This window comes from Oryctolagus cuniculus, chromosome 2, assembly GCF_964237555.1.
Source record: "Oryctolagus cuniculus chromosome 2, mOryCun1.1, whole genome shotgun sequence".
In the NCBI taxonomy this organism is placed as follows: Eukaryota; Metazoa; Chordata; class Mammalia; order Lagomorpha; family Leporidae; genus Oryctolagus; species Oryctolagus cuniculus.
The window spans coordinates 72,960,371-72,970,114 of record NC_091433.1 but is presented as its reverse complement, the minus strand read 5'-3'; the positions used below and the strand labels follow the sequence as shown (position 1 = coordinate 72,970,114).

Here is a 9,744-nt window from a genome sequence, read left to right as displayed (position 1 = left end):
TTTTTCTCACCACTGGACTTTACCGTCATCGGGAATGATGTAAACAGACATAAAACATCTTCAGAACCTATAAACAGAGGATAAGGGCATTTGCCAGCCAACCCCTTTGCAACACAGATTATAAAGCAGGATAAGAAGATGTTTAGCATTCTGTGTAGGATACTAATAAGCCTTAGATAACAATATTTCCCCTCAGGTGGGGGAAACTAGAAATCCCAATTAAACTTTAGTAAACATATTTTAAAAGTTTCAGAGAGCTCTGGAAGCAAGGAGAACTAGATGAACTAAAACTTTTCATGGAAAACAACTTTAAAAAAAGCTGAGTATGGACAGCCCTTTTTCCTTGGGACATGCGCTGATGCTGGATGTACCTGAGGTTGAGGCCTGGCCTGAAAAAGGATCTCTGCTGAGAGAAAGGGAAAGCACAGATCTTCTTAGTTGCTGCACAGGAAAAGGTTCATGAAGTAGACCTTTTGAGGGCTTCGATATAGGATCGTGTTTCCTCAAAACACATTAGCTGTGTTTTGAGAGCCAGAGCTGTGTCGTAGCGGGAAAAGCCACTGCCTGCAGTACCAGCATCCCAATTGGGCACTGGTTCAATCCTGGCTATTCCACTTCCAATCCAGCGCTCTGCTATGGCCTGGGAAAGCAGTGGAAGATGGCCACAGTGCTTGGGCCCCTGCACAAGTGTGGGAGACCTGGAAAAAGATCCTGGTACCTGGCTTCAGATCGGGGCAGCCTCCAGCCATTGTGGCCAGTTTGGGAGTGAACCAGCATATGGATGACCTCTCTCTCTCTGTTTTCCTTCTCTCTCTGTGTAACTCTGACTTTCAAATAAATAAATAATTTTAAAATTAGCTGAACTTGTGGGCTTTGCGAGAGCCCCAAATGATAACCTGCAATTTTTAATAAAAGATTATTTATTTTACATGAAAGTTATAGTTACACACAGAGAGAAGGAGAGGCAGAGAGAGAGAATCTTCCATACGCTGGTTCACTCCCCAATTGGCTGCAATGGCTAGAGCTGCACCAATCTGAAGCCAGGAGCCAGAGCTTCTTCCAGGTCTCCCATGTGGGTGCAGGGGCCCAAGCACTGTGGCCATCTTCCACTGCTTTCTCAGGTCATAGCAGAGAGCTGGATTGGAAGTAGAGCAACGGGGACTCAAAAGGACACCCTTAAGGGATGCTGGCACTGAAGGTGGTGGCTTTACCCATTACGCCACAGCGCCGGCCCAACCTGTAATTTCTAAGAGGCATAGTTTTCTAAAATCATGTCATACCTGAGACACAAGACATAGTAAAAGAGGGTTTGTTCCATTCAGAGGCTTTACTTGGGGTCAGCACTGTGGCTTTGTAGACTAGGCCTCCATCTGGGCGCTGACATCCCACATGGGTGCCAATCTGTGAGCTGCCTGCTCCTCTTCCAGTGAAGCTCTCAGCTCACGGCTGGGAAAGCAGTGGAAAACGGCACAACCTCGTAGGCCCCTCTACTCACGTGGGGGACCTGGAGGAAGCTCCTGGCACCTGGCTTCACGGTGGTCCTAGCTCTTGCTATTGTGGCCATTTAGAAATTGGATGACTTTTCTATCTGTCTCTCCTTCTGTCAGTAAATCTTCCTCTCAAATAAATAAAAATCGAAAATAGCAAAGATCCTTGGATGGACACTTAGCTATAAGTTAGGTATCCAGTTTTAAAAAAAAGAGGCTATACTGATTTTGAATGGGTATGTAGCAAGACTTCTTGAAAAGAGTTTGGCAGAGTTATGTTCTGTTCAAAAGTTATAGGAGTTAGTTTCTCTTGAAATGATTTGTGGAATTTAGTAGTAAAGCTATCAGGTCCTATAATTTTACTTGATGTAAGGCTTAATTACTGCTTTAAGCTCTTTGGTTGTTATGGGTCTGTATAGATTTTCTGTATCTTCTCAATTGAATCTTCGTAGGTTATATGTATACAGGAATTCATCTATTTCTTCCAGGTGTTCCAATTTATTATCATATAGTTGTTCATGGTAGTTTATGATCCTTTTTTATTTCAGTGTTGTCAGCTGTAATGTCTCCTTTTTCATCTCTAGTTTTATTTGAGATTTTACTTTTTTCTTTGTTAGTCTGGTAAGGGTTTGTCTATTTTGCTTTTCTGTTCAAAAACAGCTCTTTTGTTGATATTTTCTATATTTTTGTTTTATTTATTCCTCTTCTAGTCCTTAAAATTTCTTACCACTAGCTAATCTAGGGTTTGGATAGTTCTTGGTTTTATGGGTTCTAGAGATGCATCATTAAGCATCATTAATTTGAGGCCTTTCTATCTCTTTTTTAAATGCAAGTAATGTTATATATTTCTCTTCAATACAGTTTTTGCTGTATCCCATTAGGTTTTGACATGATAGATTCGAAGACTTTTTTTAAATCTGTCTTTTTTTTTTTTTTTTTTTTTTTTTTTTTTGACAGGCAGAGTAGACAGAGAGAGAGAGAGACAGAGAGAAAGGTCTTCCTTTTCCGTTTGTTCACCCTCCAATGGCCGCTGTTGCCGGTGCACTGCGGCCAGCGCACCACGCTGATCTGAAGCCAGGAGCCAGGTGCTTCTCCTGGTCTCCCATGCAGGTGAAGGGCCCAAGGACTTGGGCCATCCTCCACTGCACTCCCGGGCCACAGCAGAGAGCTGGCCTGGAAGAGGAGCAACCAGGACAGAACCGGCGCCCCGACCGGGACTAGAACCCAGTGTGGCAGCACTGCAGGCGGAGGATTAGCCTAGTGAGCCGCGCCGCCGGCCTTAAAATCTCTTTTTAATATCATCAATGACATTTTTCAGTAGCATGCTGTTTAATTTTGATATATTTGTAAATACTCTGTTGCATTTTTTGTTGATTTCTACTTTTATTCCATTATGGTCTAAGAAGATACATGGTATGATTTTAATCTTTTTAAATTTATTAAGATTTGATTTGTGGCCTAATATATGGTCTTTCCTAGAGAATGCTCCATATGCTGATGAGAAAGATGTCTGTCTTATAGCTGTTGGGTGAAATGTTCTGTGAATGTTTGTTGGATTCATTCAGGAGATTCCACTATGGCTGAATAGGGAAATGATGTACTGCTTTAGATGAGGGGAAACTAGCAGAAAAAAAGTAGAGGATGTGCATTTCCAGGGAAGAGCTGGAAAGAAATCTGCAGCGGAAATTCTAAAGAGGAAGAGGGATACTATGAAATTTTAAGGAGGAAGAGGGATGCTGTGGATCAGTGTGGAAGGCGCAGATGTGCAGCAAAGAGAGTAGGTACCACACATGATCCCCACAGCTAAGAGCTGGAGGATATGCAGGTTTGGAGAGTGAGGTGAAAGGAGACTGAAGCAGCCCATGCTACTGGTGATATTGCTGGAGGGAGAACCTTGCAGACTACACTACCTTTGAGTCTGACCTGGAGCCTTGATGGTGGGCAGGGCACCTGCATATCCCAGCAAGAAAAAAAAAAAAAACCTTTTTTTCTCTATCCCTCCACAAAAGTGTCTGGCAATTGGTGGGGAGAAGGCACCATTTTGACACCAGTTGCTGCTGCAGCAGCTCTTGTGCACACGATTCATTGGGGGGATTTTACCAAAGCAAAAATTCTGCATTCCCCACTGACTTTTGAGTCTACATGGGATAGATGACAGAGTGCTGGGAACCTATGTAGGACTGTGAGGTATTCTCAGCCTCTCACTATATCACATGCTCAGGGTCTCAAACTGCCAAAACAGAGTACCCACAGGCAATTTGCTGTGGGACCTCTCTGCTCTCTCCATGGATGTGACATCTAGCAGGGTGGAGTGGATCCTCTAAACCCTGTGATTGTGGGAGAATTGTGTGTTGCGACTGCAGGAACTCTAAGACTGTATGATAGGGTGCAGGCTGAGTCTCTAGTCAATCACTGTACCAATGCAACAGGCTCAGAGCTCCCTGACTGCCTGGGGTGGGGCATTGCTGAGAAATCTGTGCTCACACTGAGAACTGTACAGACCCTTTGTGCAGTTCATGTGACAACAGGAATGAGTGCTGCACCCACTGTGGACTAAGCCAGGGCAGTGATCACCTTGGGAGGGGAAGGTGTGATTATGTCAGTGGAAGTGTTCATACACTCTGCCATGCTGATGATAGCGGAGAGGATATCCACCATGCCCAATGTGTCACCTGGATACTTGCTCCACCCTGCAGCACTGACCAGAGCTCCCTGGCCACACCTAGTGCATACCTCTCGGTATTCACTGAAACAACAGACACTCCACTAAGCCACATAAGGCATAGCGGAAAGATAAAAAAAAAATTCATCAGAGGAGAAAACCAACGAGTATTTCCAGAAATGCCTAAAAATAAATGCAGAAATTAAAAAAATATGAATAGGGAAGATAAAGTGATTTCTCCAAAGGAACACAAAAGCACTTCATATTAGAATGTGAAGATGACATACCTGAAAGGGAATTCAAAAGACTGATCATACGATTACTCAGAAGCAATGTGAAGCAATTTCACAAGTTAAAAAAATCCATACATGACCTGGAGGAAAACTTTTCCAATGAGATTGAGATTTTGAAGAAAATTAAACTGAAATATTAAAGCTGAGGAATTCAATGTCATATAAAAATTACAGTGGAAAGTCTCAACAACAGACTTGATGAGGCAGAAGAAAGATTATCTAAGCTAGAAGACAAATCTTTGGAAATGTATCAGACCAAAAGCAAAAAAGAAAATAATAGAAAAATTAAAAACGATGTTCGAGATTTATGGGATACTATCAAACAACCCAATGTATGGGACTTCCTGAAAATGAGGAAAGAGAGAATAGATTATTAGGCTATTCAGTGAAATAATCACAGAAAACTTCCTTAATTTGGAGGAAGAATGAGGCATCAAAGTACATGAGGCTCATAGAATTCCTAACAGACATGACCAGAAAAGATATTCACCATATATAAACAAAAAGATATTCACCAAATATAAACAAAAGATTCTAGAATGTACACTGGAGAAATGCCAGATTATTTCTGTATGTTCTGAAATTAGACTCAAGCTGATTTCTCATCAGATATTCTACAGGCTAGGGAAGAGTGAAGAGACATAGTCCAAGTCTTAAAGGAAAAAATCTGTCAACCCGGAATACTGTACCTTACAAAACTCTCACTTATGGATGAAGATGAAATAAAGACCTTCCATAACAAACAGAAATTGAAAGAATTTGTCTATCCAGCCTTACAAATGATGTTTAAATATGTGCTACACACGTCATATTAACAAATGGAAGATCAGAAATCCTATGATTATCTTAATAGATGCAGAGAAAGTGTTTGATAAAATACAATACCCTTTCATGATGAAAACTTTAAGCAAATTGGGTAAATAGGAAAATTCTTCAATACAAGGCAATTTATGACAAGCTCACATCCAGCATCTTACTGAATGGGGAAAAATAGGGAGGTACTCCCACGAAGATCCAGCACCAGACAAGAATACCCACTCTCATAATACAAAGGACTCAACTAAGGGGTTACTGAAATTCATAAGAATTTAGCAAAATGGCAGGATATAACATCAACACACAAAAGTCAATAGCCTTTGTATACACAGACAATGCCACGATTCAAAATGCACGTCAAAGATCAATCCCATTCACAATATTTATGAAAACAAATGTCTTGGAATAAATTTAACTAAGGATGTCAAAGATCTCAACTATGAAAATTACAAAACATTAAAGAAAGAAATACAAGAAGACACAAAGAAACAGAAAAATATTCCATGTTCATGGATTGTAAGAAACAACATCATCCGAATGTCCTTACTATCAAAACCAATTTACAGATTCAATGTGATACCAATCAAAATACCAAAAACATTCTTCTCAGATATAGAAAAAATGATGCTGAAATTCATATCGATTCACAAAAATTCTGAATAAAACAACAAAAACCAAGTTGGAGGCTGGCGCCGCAGCTCACTAGGCTAATCCTCCACCAGTGGCACCGGCACACCCGTGTCGCTCCCCCATTCGCGGAGGAATGACACTGGACCCTGCGCTGTTCTTTTGTCTGCTCAGCCCTTCCCGGATTAGCTGCCGGCCCGGGTTAGCTGCTGGCCCCTTCTCCTCCGTGGAGGGGCGGCACCCCCCGCCGCTTTCCCCGCTTCCGCGGAGGAGCGGCATACCGCCGGCCAGCTCTCTCGGGGGCTGCTCAGATGTTCCTCAGGTGTTCCTGGTGCATGTTGTCTCTCTCCTACTTTATAGTCCTCTTCCACCAATCCATGCTCTGCTACCCACACGCCAGGCACGCTGCTCTCCTCCAATCAGGAGCAGGATCAGCTCCTGCAGCTTATCAGTCAAACTGATGAGGCAGCTGCGTAATTGTTTGCTCCTCCCCAGCGCCGTATTGTGGGAGAGCAGATGCATAGAATTAGTCCTAGTTCCAGTAATTTAGTCTAGTCTCAGTTGCTCCCCACACACCCGGTTCTAGTCCCGGTCGGGGTGCCAGATTCTGTCCCGGTTGCCCCTCTTCCAGGCCAGCTCTCTGCTGTGACCAGGGAGTGCAGTGGAGGATGGCCCAAGTACTTGGGCCCTGCACCACATGGGAGACCAGGATAAGTACCTGGCTCCTGCCATCAGATCAGCGCAGTGCGCCGGGCGCAGCACGCCGGCCGCATTGGCCATTGGAGGGTGAACCAACGGCAAAGGAAGACCTTTCTTTCTGTCTCTCTCTCACTGTTCACTCTGCCTGTCAAAAAAAAAAAAGTTGGAGGCATCACAATACCAGATTTCAAGACAGCCTGGAGCCGGCACAAACACAGATGGATAGATCAATGGAACAGAATAGAAACTCTTGAAATCAACCCATGCGTCTACAACCAGCAAGAACAATCTCTTCAAGAAATGGTGCTGGGAAAATTGGATCTCTGCATGCAGGAGTATGAAGCAAGACCCCTACCTTACACCTTACTCAAAAATACACTCAAAATGGATCAAAGACCTAAACCTTTGAACTTATACCGTCAAATTATTTGAGAATATTGGGTGAACGCTGCAAGACTTTGGCATACGCAGAGCTCTTGGAAAAGACCCTACAGATACAGGCAATCAAAGTAAAAACTGACAAATGGGATTACACCAAGTTGAGATGCTTCTGCACTACAAAAGAAACACTCAGCAAAGTGAAGAGGCAACTGACAGAATGGGAGAAATCATTTGCAAACTATACAACCAAAAAAGGATTAATAACCAGAATACATAAAAAGCTCAAGAACCACAACCACAAAATGAACAACCCAGTTAACAAATGGGGAAAGGACTTAAACAGGCATTTTTCAAAAGAGGAAATTCAAATGGCCAATAGACACCTGAACCCTGGCTCGGGATCACTAGCCGTCAGGGAAATCCAAATCAAAACTGCAATGAGGTTTCACCTCACCCCCACTAAAATGGCTTTCCTACAGAAATCAACAAACAAGAAATATTGGCAAGGATGTGGGGGAAAACGTACCCTAATCCACATGTAATGTAATGTAAGGAATGTAAACTGGTACAACCACTATGGAAGACAGTATGGAGATACCTCAGAAATCTGAATGTAGTCCCACCATATGACACAGTCACCCCATTCTTGGGAATTTAAGAGTTAATCTGTACCCACATGTTTATTGAAGCTCAATTCACAATAGCTAAGATATGGAATCAATCCAAATATCTGTCAACTGAAGACTGTACAAAGAAATCATAGGATATGTACACCATGGAATAATACACAGCAGCGAAAAAAAAAAGAAATCCTGTTACTTACAGCAAAATGGATGCAACTGGAAAAAATTATACTTAGTGAAATAAGCCAGTCCCAAAGGACAAATACAGTATGTTCTCTTTGATCTGTGGTAATTAATAGAGTACCTAAAAGGTAATCCATAGAAGTGATTTTGACATATTGAGATGCAATGATTTTGAACATCCCTTGTCTCAACTGTTAAAAGTTTTTTAATATGACTTGTTGAACTCTATACTTAATATAGTGTTAATCTTATGTGTATAAGTTAACTGAAAATAGATCTTCATAAAAAATAAGAATGAGAGGCCAGCGCAACAGCTCAATATGCTAATCCTCCACCTGCGGCACTGGCACCACGGGTTCTAGTCCAGGCTTGGCGCCGGATTCTGTCCCTGTTGCCCCTCTTCCAGGCCAGCTCTCTGCTGTGGCCCAGGAGTGTAGTGGAGGATGGCCCAAGTCCCTGGGCCCTGCACCCGCATGGGAGACCAGGAGAAGCACCTGGCTCCTGGCTTCAGATCAGTGTGGTGCGCCAGCTACAGCATGCTGGCTGTGGCGTGCATTGGAGGGTGAACCAACGGAAAAGGAAGACCTTTCTCTCTGTCTCTCTCTCTCTCACTGTCCCCTCTGCCTGTCAATAAATAAATAAATATTAAAAAAATAAGAATGAGAATAGTAGAGGGAGGAGAAAGGGTGGGAATACAAGTGGGTTAGGTAGGATGGTAAGAATCACTATATTCCTAATGTTGGATTTATGAAATGCATGAAGTTTGTATACCTTAAATAAAACATTTCTGGGTAAAAAATAATATCCAGAATCCAGTAAAAAGTTCAAGAAACTCATCAACAACAAAACCAACAATCTAGTTAGAAATTGGCAGAGGACTTGAACAGGAATTTATCAAAAGAAGAACTTCAAATGGCCAACAGACACATTAAAAATGCTCTGGATCACTAGCCATCAGGGAAGTTCACATCAAAATCACAGTGAGGTTTCACCTCACCCGAGTCAGAATGGTTTTCATATAGAAATTATGAACAATAAATGCTAGCTAGGATTCAGGGGAAAATGTACCCTAATACATTGTTGGTGTGATTGTAAACTAGTACAGTCATTGTGAAAGTCAGTATAGAGATAACTCAGAAAGCTCAAAATAGATGTACCATAGGAACCAGCAGTCCATTACTGAGAATTTACCCAAAGGAAATGAAAATTGAACAGGAAAAGTTGTCTGTTCCCCCACAGTTATGACAACTCAACTAACAATATCTAAGATATGGAATCAACCCAGATGTCCATCAACTGATGACTAGATAAAGAAATGGTGGTGAATAGATAGAGATATGGATATATAGATATAGATAGATATAGATAGATAGTAGTATGGAATACTACTCAGCCATAAAAAGAATGAAATCCTGTTTTTTGCAACAACGTGAATAAAACTGGGAACCATTATGCTTAGTGCAATCATACAGTCCCAATAAGACATCTGTGGTAACTAACAGAGCACCATCATATAGGGTTAATCTTGTGACTGAAAGTAGATTATGCAAAAATTGAGACAAGGAGTAAGAGAGCAAGGAGGAGAAATGGTGGGAAGTATCACTATGTTTCTAAATCTGTATATTTAAAATACATGAAAGCTGTTTCCTTTAAACAAAAAAATTCAAAAATGAAAATTAAAAAACCTAATGTACCTTTGTTGATTTTCTATCTAGATTATCTATCCACTGATGAGGGTGGAGTATTGAAGTCTCCCACTATTATTGCATTGGAGTTTATCTCTCCTTTATAACTTTTTTTAAAGAATTATTATATTTATTTGAAAGACAGAGTTATAGAGACAGATGGAGCCAGAATGAGAGAGGGGGAGGGAGAGAGAGAGAGAGACAGAGATAGACAGAAGTCTTCCATTCACTGGTTCACTTCCTAAATGGCAGCAATGGCCAAAGCTGAGCTGATCCGAAGCCAGGAGC

General features: G+C 41.7%; 1 long non-coding RNA gene across 1 annotated transcript in view; it reads right to left on the bottom strand.

Moving 5' to 3' along the window:
- LOC138848493 (uncharacterized) overlaps positions 1-9,744 on the bottom strand; it is a 41,440-nt gene that overhangs the window by 12,718 nt on the left and 18,978 nt on the right. The window lies entirely within an intron of this gene.